This window comes from Onychomys torridus, chromosome 5 (genome assembly GCF_903995425.1).
Source record: "Onychomys torridus chromosome 5, mOncTor1.1, whole genome shotgun sequence".
Lineage (NCBI taxonomy): Eukaryota > Metazoa > Chordata > Mammalia > Rodentia > Cricetidae > Onychomys > Onychomys torridus.
Genome location: NC_050447.1, coordinates 57,700,450 through 57,714,667, shown reverse-complemented (window position 1 = coordinate 57,714,667; position 14,218 = coordinate 57,700,450). Strand labels below are relative to the sequence as shown.

Below are 14,218 nucleotides of genomic sequence, written 5' to 3'. Positions count from 1 at the left end.
TAGGAGTCCTCACCACACTACTTAGGAAAACGTATAATTTACTGCTTATGAGTTGTTTACTTATGGAATTTTTCGCTGAATATTTTCAGACTGTAATTAATTGTTGGTAACAGAAACTTGGAAATCAAAATTGTGGATAAGGAAAGCCATTGTATCACAAACTGAGCTCAGAACTTTATTATTTTTCTGTCTTGTTACTAATTTCTGCTTCAGCTCATTGATGGATATCAGATCAATATTTCAACAACAACAACAACAACAACAACAATAACAACAACAACAACAAAACCCAGTTCATAACCACCATGTGACCATGCCCTCCTGGAAATTAAGGATGGAACAGAAAAGTTCCTTTAGCTTAATCTTGACTTATCTTTCCCTATCCTTTCTCCAATCCTGTCCCACCTGGAGTTCCCAAAGAAGTGTCTTGATTCTCCCTTTCCAGGACCCTCCCTGCTCTGCTGTTTCATTTGCTATTTCCTCTGGCACAACTGCAGCTCCTTTCCCATCCTCGGTCTATCACTGGCAACATCCAGCAAAATCTTTTGTCTTTCAAAGTTCAAGCAGTGTAATCAATTCTTCCTGCCTCATTTAGCAGAAAATTTCTTTTCTGCCTGTTTCATTTTATCTTGCTTTCTGAATGTATGCTTTCTGTGGCCTATTTTGCACAATTAAATGCATTTGAGATGGTTAAGCAGTCCTGAGGTGTCTGGACCATTCTTAAAAAGTGGTCTCCACCCATGTCTGTGGAGGCCTCTGTTTGTGATGAGGCAGTCATCCCCCTCTCCTTCCACTCTGCAACCAGAGCCTCATATGTCCTCTTGGTGTAGACACAAATCTAAACCAAGCTTGCATCGTACTCTTCTGAACTTTATTCCCCAGTGCTCTTAGCTCTTCATACTTTTCCATCTCTTTCTACAACATGCAGTTTTGACTCAATTCTGCTAAATTGGCTTATCAATAATCCACCCATGATATGTGACTCGTCTGTGAATCATCAGTCCAAGACCCTCTTTCCCCATTTCTCAGGCCATGTCTGATCATCTTGCCTTCACTAAGAATCTTAACAAGAGATCTTATTAGCTGGGATACCACTCCTCTTCCTCTGATGGTTCCTTTAATAGTTACCCATCTACTGACCTCACCTTACTCTTTAGCTCTAAATCCTTCCTTGTCTATGTTGTATTAGAATTTGGCTCAGAGCTATACCAAAGCTTTTCTTCCTCTACTGCAATAGTTCTTGAATAAATATGCTCTGTCCATTTATCAACACAGCCCTGGTTGTTATTTCCCACTGTCCAAGAGGGGCATGGTCTGTTAGTCATTTAGAACTATAGACGTTATAACTCAGGGCTTTATGTTAGGTAGCCTTTCATCTTTCTACAATGCATCCTCCTACAAAACAGTTCTAATAAAAAAAGAGCATCATCTGAACCATTTAATTTGATCTTCACAATACTGTTGGATAGGCTAAAGTTACCATCCTACGCTATTGAAGAAAATGAAGTTCAAGGAGACAGAATGACTTGGCCATAGTGATGTAAAAAGAAATAATATTTAAGTAAGAAACTCAGGACATTATCAGATACATATGCAACTCCATGCCTGAAGCTATCATTTCTATTTCACGGACAGCATAGGGTTGAAAAATGAGGAGGAAAGATAGTGTAGAGATCTCGTCTTCCTCACTATTTCCTTTTGCCCCTGCTCAGCAGAGAAGAAATAATCAAAACAGCTAACATTTATTGAGAGCTTGGTAAAAGGCAGGTGCTATATATAAACACCTTACCTGTAACTACCTCATTTGTCTCTCCTGATAGTGTTTACGAGGTGCTTATGACTACAGAGTACAGATGGGTGGAGGAGATTAGGAAATTAGTTTGCCCAAGGGGGAGTGAGCATTGAATCAACACCCATGTACTTTAAAGCCACATTTTTAACCTTGATGTCAGGGCTGTTCAAATTTTAGTGTGCCCGTGAGTCACCTGTAGACACTGTTGACAGCAGCGTGTGACTCAGTAGAGCTGAATTGGGGTCAAAGATTCTGCATTGCCAATAAGCTTCTACCCGATACTCCTTGGACCATACCTGAGTATTAGATTCCTTTTATTTGTCCCTTAAAGGGTTGAATATTGTCACTCAAGTGACTAGAGTTCCAGTTCTAGGGAGTATGAAGACAAGAGAGGAGAGTCCCCAATCTTCTCTCTGAGTTAGGTCTGCTCTTCAGTTTTGTTTAGAGCAACCAAGTCATCCTCCATGATGGCTTGATACGTCTGGCTGCAAATCACACCTCTGTTCTCTCAGAAGAATATCTGCAGTATGGAACATATGCAGCAATATTCTAGGCAGTATTTAATGATGTTCATTACATACTGTAGTTGTCCTTCTTTGGTCTGGACACAACCTTGTTTTTGTTACAGTTTTTGTGTTCCACAGTGTCCCACCTTTTTTATCAGGAAGGAATATTTGTTCACAAAAATTACTCTAGCTCATGTGGTTTGTCATTAAGCATCCATTCAAATGAAATTTATTGATAAAGAAATTAATAGAATATATTAGCTTCCTTTTCCAATAGTGGGGATAAAACTCAGGCCCTGAACATGCCAGCTGACTGCTCCACAATTCAGCCATATCCCAGTCTTCTGGTTAAGCTGGAATTAAACTTAAACTAACTCTATACTCCTAGCAGTTCTTGAAACTTCAATCCCCCTGCCTGACCTTCCTGAGTAGGATTACAGGCTAGTGTTTCCAGATCAATCTATAACTTTTAAAGGTGAAGCTTCCCTTGTAAAAATTATTAGTTCATAAAATGGCCTTTGCTTTTTTGTTTATTTTTGCTTTTACATTTTTAATTTATTAAAACTTTATTATAAGAACTTAGGAGAAATAGTAGATATCTTATACAGAAATGACCCCAAAGTCTACACACTTCAGTGAGCTTCTGTATAGGCAGAAGAGCCATGCTGAAGCTGTGGAGCTTCACACAGGATCTCACACTTCCAGTACCAAATATATTCTTATGTACTTATGGTCCATCAAACCATGTCAAAATCAAACAAGAAAATTAATTAGCTTCATGACTCAAGTATCTATTACCTGCATTCTGCCCTTCCTCAACACTAATAGTCGTTCTTTTTCTCCTTTCTGCTTGCTATGTTGTACCAATATGTACATTTGTGTATATGTATGTAGATTTGTGTGTGTGTGTGTGTGTGTGTGTGTGTGTGTGTGTGTATGTGTTGTAGGATAAGATCTGCATATGAGAGAGAATATGTGGTTCATTATTCCATCATTTTCTGGCCACTGCAATGAACTAGGTACTGGACTGGTTCCTGATGATAAATTTGGAAAACAAAATCCATAATTTCATAATTACATAGACTTACATACATACCATATCTTAAGACTCTGATTTTGATGTGTATGTATAGGATACTACAAAACAGCATTTTATTTAATTGATTACATTTAGCTTACTTAGTTCTGTCTTTCTTTGTTCACTGATTCAGATGCTGTAATATGATGTGGTAATTAATTGTCACTTCCCAATATAAAACCTCATTACATACAGTTAGCCCCTGCAGATATTTGCTCTAAAATGTTCCCACATGAAAAAAATCTCCCCTTAGATTTTGGAAAGTGAAAATGAATCAATTTTCGTTAAATCCATCAGCTTTGGTTGAAATACAGATCCATGGCCACAATAGCAGGCTTTAATTGCTTTCCTGTTTCCTTTAAATTAACCTTCAAACTTTGCATTCTGATCACAGATCATCTCCTCTCTCCAAATATTCTTTCCTTCAGAGTGGAATGATCCCCTGTGCTCTCATACCCACCCCTTACACTTGAGTGCTACACTAGGCATTTTATGAGCAATTTCTTTATTATTTTCATAGCAATCCTGACTGGCAAGGTGGTTCACTGACTCCATTTTACATATAGAAACTTAGGTGGAGAGAAGTGAAATTATACTTAATATTGTTACTATTACCAGAAATGATGCTGATATTACTGGAAGCAATAGAGGTAAAACAGATTCAAAGCCTTGAACTTGACATTGCTCTTCTTGCTCATCCCACCTACAGTCAGGTCTGTCATAACAACATCCCACTGTCTAATACCAATTTCTGTTCTAGTTGGTTTTCTGTTGCTATGATAAATACCATGATGAAAAGTAACTAGGGGAGAAAAGGGTTCACTTCATCCTACAAGTTGTAGTTCATCATGAAGGGGAGTTGGCAGGAACCCAAAGCAAGAACCTGGGGGCAGAAATTGAAGCAGAGGCCACGGAGGATCACTGGCTTGTACTTCAAGGCTTGCTCAGCCTGCTTTCTTATACAACCCAGGAACACCTGGGCAGAGGTGGCACCATCCATAGTGGGCTGAGTCCTCACACATCAATAATTAATTAAGAAAATGGATGTGCCTACATGCCAACTTGATGGGGGTATTTTTCACAGTTGAGATTCCCTCTTCCCAAATGATTCTACCTTGTGCCAAGTTGACAAAGAAATTACCAGCACAACATCTAGTTTTTACAGTTTGGGAGGGAAAGAAATTCAAGACTGAGACTTCTTGGCTCATACCCTATGTCTTTCTATTAAGTCTTCATATAGTTATGTATCAGAAGGAGTTAATGAGAGCCCTTAAACTTTTTATTAGGTCTCTAGCCCCATTTATGATGGGTCTGTCCTTATCCCCAAGCACCTTCCAAACACCCTTCCTTCAAATGTCTTCGCTTTGGAAATCAGGGTCTTAACATAATCATTTGAGGGGCATGAAATCATTTAAATCATAACATCTATGATTACTGACACTTCTATAACAAGCATTGCACTACTATTATAATTAAAGCACATGAAAGTGCTCATAGAATATATTATTAAAGTATAGTGTTCTATGTATGTACTTTAAAAGTTGAATGTTGCTGCCCATCAATGTTACCCCTGTCCTTTGCCCATGTCAAGCCAATTCAGTGCTTTTCTCTTTAAGATAAAATTCAAGCTCCTTTAACACAGAGTCACTTTCATTCTGTCTTCCTGCCTTTGTCCATCCTGGTATCCCACATCCCATGTGTGACCATCAACATCTAGAAGCAGTCACTTGCATTGCCTTCATATCTATGACCCCTTGCTGTCCTCAGTATGTTTTTGTTTTTGTTTTTGTTTTTACTTAAACTCTGTCCTCTAAGAAAGACAAATATTGTAAGTTTTCTTTCATTTGGGGTCTGATCCTATATAATATGCAATGTCATGCATGTGCATGTGACATGGAACTATAAGTAAATTTATTCAGGGAAACAGGACTAATGTGAAGGGTGAGGGAAGAGAGGTGGGGTATGAAGGGAACATACTCAGCATAATAATACAATGTATACTTGTTTGAAGACTAAAATACATTTAAAAATAAAGAAAGTGGAACATATCAAGTCCAATTTACACACATAGTAATGTTTCTGCTTGTCAAAGGATAATGACATGCCCATGTTATACCTTCATCTTAAAATATGTTTGGTAATATTTTGTCAACCAACAAATCTAGCTAGTTGAGTCTCATAATTGAGTTTCATATTGCTCTTTTCTTAAAGTTGTATTCCCATGCCCCCGAAGCCACACAAACACATTACTTTCTATTTTAACTTGCATACCAATCACTACCTCCTTTTATAAACATTTCCTCCAAAACATCTTTGAGTCTATCCCTGTGAAGGCTCTGGGACTCCAAACAAACCAGAGAAACAAATCATGGGAGTTTGATCATATTGCTTAAATCTGGTACCATAGTGAACAACTCACAGCATTAAACACACAGAGCTTATCATCACACTGGGTTTCCAGACCATCAAAGGAACAGGCTGCTTATTGAAGCACCAGTACAGGTCACCTAGCACTCCTGCCCCAGGAACATGAGCAAGAATTAAATAATTATCTTGCTGAAAGAACATGTTGAAATTGGATAGAGTTTGCAGCCTTGGAACAATGAGAAATTGTGTAAATTGAATTTCCTTTTTTCCCTATGATACATTGGAATGTAAATGTGGTGTGCACATTCATGCATGCACACACACACACACACACACACACACTCACACACATGCATGCACACACATGGTCTGTGTTATCACATTACAAGCTCTCTTTAACGCTTTCTTCAATGTGTTGTTAAGGATTACTCTGGCCTCACATATATGCTACTTAGCACAAAGGTCATGCCTTTAATTTTCAAGTCTATTTCCACAGCTTTTTCATCATGAGCATAAGAACCTTCTTGCTTCTCTCAGACTATAATCTATTTCTCTGTATTGAAACTTTGTTCAAAATCCCTCTTTCAGTTAAAAACCACCACCTAAAAACTTTAAACCTGAATTCTCAGAAAGTAATCACCCAGTTTCTTTTGCTTGCTATGACTATATTGCTGTAATTTTTTTCTTAAAGATTTATTTTATTAATTTTAAAGTACTTCTTATATTTATGTATATGAGTGTTTGCCTGCATGCATGCATATGTATCACATGTATGCCTGGTGCCTGTGGAGCTCAGAAGAAGGCACTGGATCCCCTGAAACTGGAGTTATAGGTGACTGTGAGCTGCCATATAGGTGCTGAGAACTGAACCCAGATTCTCTGCAAGAACAGCAAGTACTGTTTTCTGTGTGTAGGACTGAGAGAAAGGAAAAGAAGCACATGGTCGGTGATGATTAAGAATACATGGATGCACAAGACAGCTGGGTTGCAAATGGTATTCCCTTTTGTTACATACCTGTAACATGTAGAACAGTTCTTCATCATGAACATCTCTTTCTGGTATGTTTGTGTGCATATGCATGTGTGAGCACACCTGTGTGAAGGCCAGAGATTGGTGTGAGTGTCTTCCTTAATCACTTTCCACTTTGTTTATTGAGACAGAGTTGCTCACTGAACTGGCTGATCCACAGAGCTTCTTATTTCCATCGTCCCCTCACTGCACTAAAATGAAATGTGCGTGCCACTATGCATGGCTTTTTACAATGGTGCCAGGGAGCTCTGCTCCCCATCCTTGGGCGCCAAGCACTTTAACGACTGAGCCATCTCCCCCACCTCCCATGTCCTACTTTTATCATAGGTATGTCCTTTGGAAGACGGATGGCCATTTTTGTTCAGTTTTAAAAGCAGATCGTTCTGTTCAATAGGATCAGTCTCAATTTTTAAATGTTTTCCTAACATATAATTATCATCTACCAGAAACCCCAAAGTACTGTCAATGTGACTGAAATCAGAATGTAAATATTTTATCAACAGCTGTCAAACCTAAATTGGCAGCAAACAGAAAGCCCCTGAATTGCTGGCATCTAGGCAGGAGGCTACATCACTTAATTGACAGATAAGACATTCTTCTGGTTTCCATGTTCCTGTCAGCAATTTTAATGTATTAATATGGTGTGCTACTCTACAAAGTCACCGTGACAATCAGCAAGAAGAGCAAATAACTTTGCTGTGCTCTCTGGGAGACACCCAGCACAGGATAGCTGCCTTTCAGTACATTGCTTTAACTCATGGTATCTTTGGTGTCTGCTCCTGATATAGACTGAATATTGGTGTCAATGAATTATTGTCACGTCCATTAAAAGATAAGGGTTTGCCATTAGCAGTTCAAGAACTCAATGTTTTACTTTTTGAGTCTTTGTTCAACCAAGTTTCTAATTGTGAATGTGCTCAGCTTAGCCAAAAAACTCTCTGTAGACACACATAGAAATGACCTTGTAGATCAAAGAGACCACTGAATTGAGATTTACCAAGTGGTCTTTCCAAACAACTTGGGTAATTTTCTGTTTGTACCACTGTCTGTCCCTTTATCTCTTTTCTTTTCATTTTTCTCTAGGAGTTTTCCATTCTTATCCACTGAAGCAGCAGACATATTGGAACAATCTATAAGCAGTGATTAATTTCTTTGAGGGCGAATAAGCCTACACTATTTTCTGACTGTACAGCCACACCTTTAATAAATATTTATAAGTCTCCTGCAGGGAAAGGTGTGCTTTAGGGAATGAGGATAACAGATGAGGCCCTGTCTGCTTGGCGGTTATACTGTGCCATAGTGAGGGAGAGACAACAAATTATAAATAACTGTGACCCAATTATATCTATCTTGCCTTTAAGCTATATCAGTATTTGCTAACAAGGGGATATTCTAATATGCCTTTAAAAAGTAAACTCTTTCAGTTTTAAAGGGAATAGAACATGGGTTCCCAGGACAGGAGAGAGAGAGAGAGAGAGAGAGAGAGAGAGAGAGAGAGAGAGAGAGAGAGAGAGAGAGAGAGAGAGAGAGAGAGAGAGAGAGAGAGAGACAGAGAGAGAGAGAGAGAGAGACAGAGACAGAGAGAGACAGAGAGAGACAGAGAGAGAGAGACAGATAGAGACAGAGACAGACGCCACACACACACACACACACACAGAGAAAGTGAATGACTGGAAGTGCCAAGTGGTGTCAAGTGCTAGAGGGCTGTGCCAGGGCCCCGAGGGGAGAAGACAATGAGACACATTCAAGAAAAGAAAGAGTGAGGCCAGAGATCAGGTAGCAAAAGGATCAAAATGAGTGAGCAGGTCCCATCAGATGTGCTAAGTCATGGCAGTGCGACAGGGCTCACAGCAAATGCATGGGAAAACACAGGTGGGTTTGAGCAGGTCTCATTAGGTTCCCCAGAGTGGACTCTGATGAGCACCAGATATGGTTTTCTTTTTCTTTTCTTTTTTTGAGAAGTGATTAAAATTTTTTTTTTTTTAAATTTTTATGGTCATCCTTTCCTACATGCTGTTTTTTTCTTTTCATTTTTCTTATGTGGTCTGAATGGAAGTTGAGTGACCATGAGGAAGCCAATATCCTCATCTGAGAGGTGGCAGGATGCCTTAGAGTAAGGAAGACTGTGGTAAAAGATACCAGAGATGCAGTATGTGTTTGCAGGAAACTGAAGGGAAAAGGGAGGAGCTGATAACCCAAGGATCCCTGGCCAGAAAGAGACATTGGTCTTTCCTAAATATCAGAGAAAACCCAAGGGAGTGAGTGACAATTTTGTGTGATGAACCTGTGAGAACATCTTTACACTCTCCACTTACAAACAAAGAACAGAGGTCTGGAAAGGCAAAATGACTTTCAAAACTTTAGAGAGGAGCTGGGCTATCACCCAACAGCCCGTCCTCTTCATTTCCAGCCCAGGGATTTTCCCCATTATTTAGTCCCTCCTCCCCAGATGCAGCTCAGTAACTTCCTCAGCACCTGGCAGGATTTTTTCTTGGAAAGAAATTTCATTACATAACTTAGTTTTTATCTGAATTATTTCTTTTCTGGAACCAAATAAACTGTATTGAAAATAGTGGCTGGGTGGAGAAGAGCATTTGAGGTTTTGAGGTTGAGATCATAGGATAAAATACGGATTTTGATGGCCATATATAGACCATATTTTCTAAACGTTGATTTCGAAAGGACAAAATACAATCGACGGTGCTAGCAATTAGCATTGCATTTATTGCATCCCCAGGATTCGTGGGCAGCTCCAATTCATCTCCAGGTCCCCAGACCTGATGTTTTTCTGCATATATTTTATTTTTTACCCGGAAAAGAATTGACTCACTTGTTCACTTAATTTGATAATAATCTAATGGAAACCTCATGAGTTCACAAAGCATTTCTTAGCTGAGCAGGCCCACTTAGTAGCTATAAAAAACATAACCAGCAACAGCTCAGGCTCCTGGCAGCGTACTCCCAAGGTCAGGACTACTGGACCAGGTGCAACATGGGGAAGGACAACCAATAGTCCAAGTGCAAATGTCACAAATGCCACTACTGGACAACATTATTAAAATCTCAGAGCTGTTTCATCATCTGCGAAATGCAGATAAAAGAAGTATGCAACGTATCACACTGCTCTGAAGATTAAGTCAAATGTGGACAGATGTTGAGCATAAAGGCTCAGTGTGAAGGCTCTGAATCAGCTTGGTCCTCACTTGGATCTGAATGTCAGATGACCGAATAAGCTCTGCTAAATCAGTGAATGAGTGCGCGTGTGCGTGTGCGTGCATGTGTGTGTGTGTGTGTGTGTACAAGTGTGTGCCTGTGTGTGTGCTCATAAGCATGTGTGCACATGTGTGTGTGTGTGTGTGTGTGTGTGTGTGTGTGTGTGTGTGTGTGTGTGTCCACAGTCTCTTCAGGGCTTACATTCATTTTCTCTTTCTGCTCCTGACCCTTATGGCTGTGCTGCATCTGTCTTTGAGATTGAAATATGAGGCTATGCTTCTCCATTAGAACCCTGAGACAGAAGCAAAGGAGACCATCTCAAAATCAATTCTTCCTAAGGAAACTTTCTTTAGAGCTCTTACCCAGAGCCTACTAGTTAGAACTGGGTCAAATAGCTAAAATGAAGAGTACTGTGGAGATGAGATGGGACGCTGTTCTATTTTTTTCTCTGAGACAAGATTTCATGTGGCAGCCTGTCTGGCATTAAACTCATGTAGCCTAGTTCATGGCAATCTTCCTGCCTCAGTTTCCTGAGTGCTAGAGTTATAGGTAAGAGTCACCATGCCCATCATGATGTGAATTTTTTAGTTGGTGCTATGCTGTCCTTCACAGCACAAAGATTTCCAGGAAGAAAGAATGCATTTGGTAGTGTAGTAACAATGTTTGCTGGATAGAAAAAAAAATCATTGTCTGCAGTAACATGGGAAGAAAATTGTGCTGTTTCATACATACTCTTGCTCTTTCTTTATGCTCACAATCTGAATTTGGACCACTTGAACAAAGACAATATAAATTAAAGGACAGTTGTTAAATTTAGGAGATTTGCTGAAGCAAGTCACATCCCTAGAAGCTATTAAAAAATACACACACACACACACACACACACACACACACACACACACCACACACAAACACACACACACAAGTGATCTGTTTGCACAAACTAAGACATGTGTTGATAATTCAAATATTATGCATTCTGATGTTGCTGAGGTAAATTATCATCTGTCATCTATCTGTCTATCTAAATATCTATCTATCTATCTATCTATCTATCTATCTATATCATCTATTTATCATCTCTCTCTATACACACACATATTTAAAATAAAGTCAGCTTGTTTCAAATTTAGTTAGCGTGCTTTTACTTTAAATTTGAATCAGATGAGGAAATGACAGTGTTATTTCTATTAAGACACAACTGAGCAGTTCATAGTTATATTGAGATACACACAGCCTGGGAATAAATGTGGACAAATTGTAATGACATGTATGTACAAAGACGCCATGGTAAAACTCATCTTGAAGGGGAAGAGGTGATGCACACAGTAGAAAATTTAAGTTTCCCTAAAACCAACTCATAATTTGTATTTCTCACTGATCGGTTTTTATAGATCAAGCCATCAATTTTCCCTTCAAACACAGAGTCAAATAGAAAAGACACTTACCTTACTGTACCTTTGCTGAAGTTTGGAATGTCACGTTCTTGGCCACTAGTCAGAATGCAGCACTAGAAAAACAACAAAATGTGGTTAACAAATAAACAGGACCATGTGGTGATATCTTATTTGTGCTGAAGTGTGGTGATATTTTATTTGCATGTTATTAAATAAAGTTTGCCTGGAGATTAGAGGTCGTAGCCAGCCATAAACTTAAGTCAGGCAGTGGTAGCACATGCCCTTAATCTGATCACATGGCAGGCAGAGTCTCTGTGTTCAAGGACACAGCCAAGTATGGAGACCCACGCCTTTAATCCCAGTACCAACCATAGAAAGGTTAGCTGGTGGCTATCAGTATCTCTCTGATCTCTACAGCGTTTACCCCTATATTTGGCTCTGTGTTTCTTTTTCTAATAAGACTGTTTAGAAATTTGTCTACAGAACCATGGGAAGGAAGAGGTCAACAGCTAATAGAAAATGATTGGAATCAACATAGAAGAGTTACAGAATTTCTGATTGGAGGTGAATCCACAGGTCACAAGGCTGAACCTCCCTGTTACCAGCAATGAGGGCACAGGGATTCAGAAAAGCTAAGCTATCTGTCACTGGGGGCTGGATAGAAGGCTCTGTGGGTAAAGTGCCTGCCATGCAAGTATGAGAACCCCAGTTCCATCTCGAGAATTCACATTAAAAAGCCCTGCATGGTGGTGCACATCTGTAATTCCAGAACCTGGAAGATAGAGACAGGAGGAGAGATAATTCAGGCCAGTGAGAGGACATATTTAAAAAAAGCAGGGGGCGGGGGAAGGAACTGAACCTAGCTGGATCCTGGTTCTGCAACTTCACCCCTCAAGTCTCCCTAAGCTCAGGTTGACAAAGAGGGTCACTGAAGAAAGTGAGAAAAATGACATTCCCATCCCTTTCCAGCCCTCTCTCTTTAAAAGGGAAGTCATATGCCTAATATCTGGGAAAACTCTGCATTCCACCTTGCCCCAAACCATTCAAGAATATGCTAATGTAATGACCTCTTGAAGAGCCCCATCTCATATAGGGAAACAATGAAATGTTAAGGAAATGATTTCACTCCATTCAGATGTAGCACTTGCTTCAGAGCTCTAAGCACTAGGCCAGACCCTTAGAAAAATGACCTGGTTTGCTTTCTGTTGCAATAAATACCATGATCAAAAGCAACATGGGAGGACAGGGTTTATTTCATCTAATGGGTTATAGTTCGTCATTGAGGGAAGTTGAGGCGGGAACTTTGAGCAGAGACCATGAAGCAACACAGCTTACTCTCTTGTTCCTTACAATTAGCTTAGCTGCCTTTCTCATATGTCCTAGGCTTACCTGCCCACGCACGGCTCTGCCCATAGAGAGTTAGGCCCTCCCATAGCAATCAGAAATCAAGAAAATGCCCTACAGACATGCTGACAGGTCAATCTGATGGAGGCAGTTTCTCAACAGAAATTCCTTCATCCTAGATATGTCTGTTTGTGGTAACTTGACAAAACCTATTAGCACATGAAGTGCTTTTTATTAATCTAATTTTTAATAATTATGTGCATGTGTATGGAGGCTTGAGGCCAACCTGGGTGTCATCCTTAGGAACCCTGTCTACCTCCGTATCTCACTGGCTTGAAGTTCATCAATTAGGCTAGGTAATCTGGCTCATAAGCCCTAGGGGTATGTAATTCTCTGTGTCCACAGTGATGGAATTACAAGTGTGTGCCACTACATCCAACATATTCAAATGGGACCTGGAGAGCAAACTCAGGTACTCATGCTTATGTGGCAAGAACTTTATCAACTGACGAATCCCCCTGATACCAGCCCAGGAAGTACCACTTTTAAAGGTTAATCAGGCAAAGGAAAGGGGCACCATGGGAAAACATAGAGGAAGCTTGTGGATGTGAAGTAGCTCATGGACACTACTGTGAAGATGTGAAGGAAGTAGGAATCACAGAAAAGCAAATGTCACCAGGGCTGTACAGAAGGAACAGGTGAGAAAGAGGAGCTTCAAAGGGAGAAGTAGGAAGGAGGCTACAGTCACAGGCAATGGACTTTTTCAGCAAGGAGAAGGTTGTGGCCTGTGACAACAAAAGACCAGGGATGGACAGCAAACTTCAAGAAGGTTTTATAGCAACTGAAAAATGTAATTCATAAGTCAAAAATAGATCTGCATTATGGTCATTTAAGTCTGCCAGGAAGGGATGGGAAAAGGGAGAAGCTGTAGACAGGTGGTCACTTTGAGAACCACTTCTCACAGAGCATTAGATATCTGCCATCTGCACACCTGCTCTTCCTTTCCTTGGACCTCTTCCTGCACTACTTCTCACAGTGTGGGAACCACCAAGGAACTCTTGCCTATTTGCACCTGGGATGAACAAAGCTATGGACCCTTCCTCTCCTGGGAGCCCCTGATTGAGAAGACTGTGTGAAAAAAGGAAGGGTTGGGGCAGACCACTCTATGACATGCATTCATTTTGCATATAGGGAAACTGAGGCTTAGGTATGGGGTGGGAATAGGTCATCACAGCCTAGACCTTGAATCTAGTTCTATTTGAGTTTTTTACATTTGCATTATTGTACTTGCTACACAATCACTAGGACTTTTGTGTCTTCAGCATAGTGACATACCCTTGGAAATGAACATCTATACCCAACCACACATAAACACTTCCACCCCTTCTGGAAATGTGGTCCAATGACACTTTGGTGGGAGGAGGCAGGATTTCTTTCCCTCATCACCATCTAACAAGCAGTTTCTTTGTAGCACACTGATGAGTGCAGAGT

The 14,218-nt window shown here is 40.1% G+C and overlaps 1 protein-coding gene across 2 annotated transcripts in view; it reads right to left on the bottom strand.

Annotated features, from left to right (window-relative positions):
• Window positions 1–14,218, bottom strand: part of Chrm3 (cholinergic receptor muscarinic 3) — a 467,271-nt gene that overhangs the window by 237,416 nt on the left and 215,637 nt on the right. For both annotated transcript variants that reach the window (XM_036188620.1, XM_036188621.1), the window contains one exon: window positions 11,435–11,496. The gene's annotated coding sequence lies outside the window, so the exon portion shown is untranslated. The remainder of the gene's footprint in view (window positions 1–11,434; window positions 11,497–14,218) is intronic.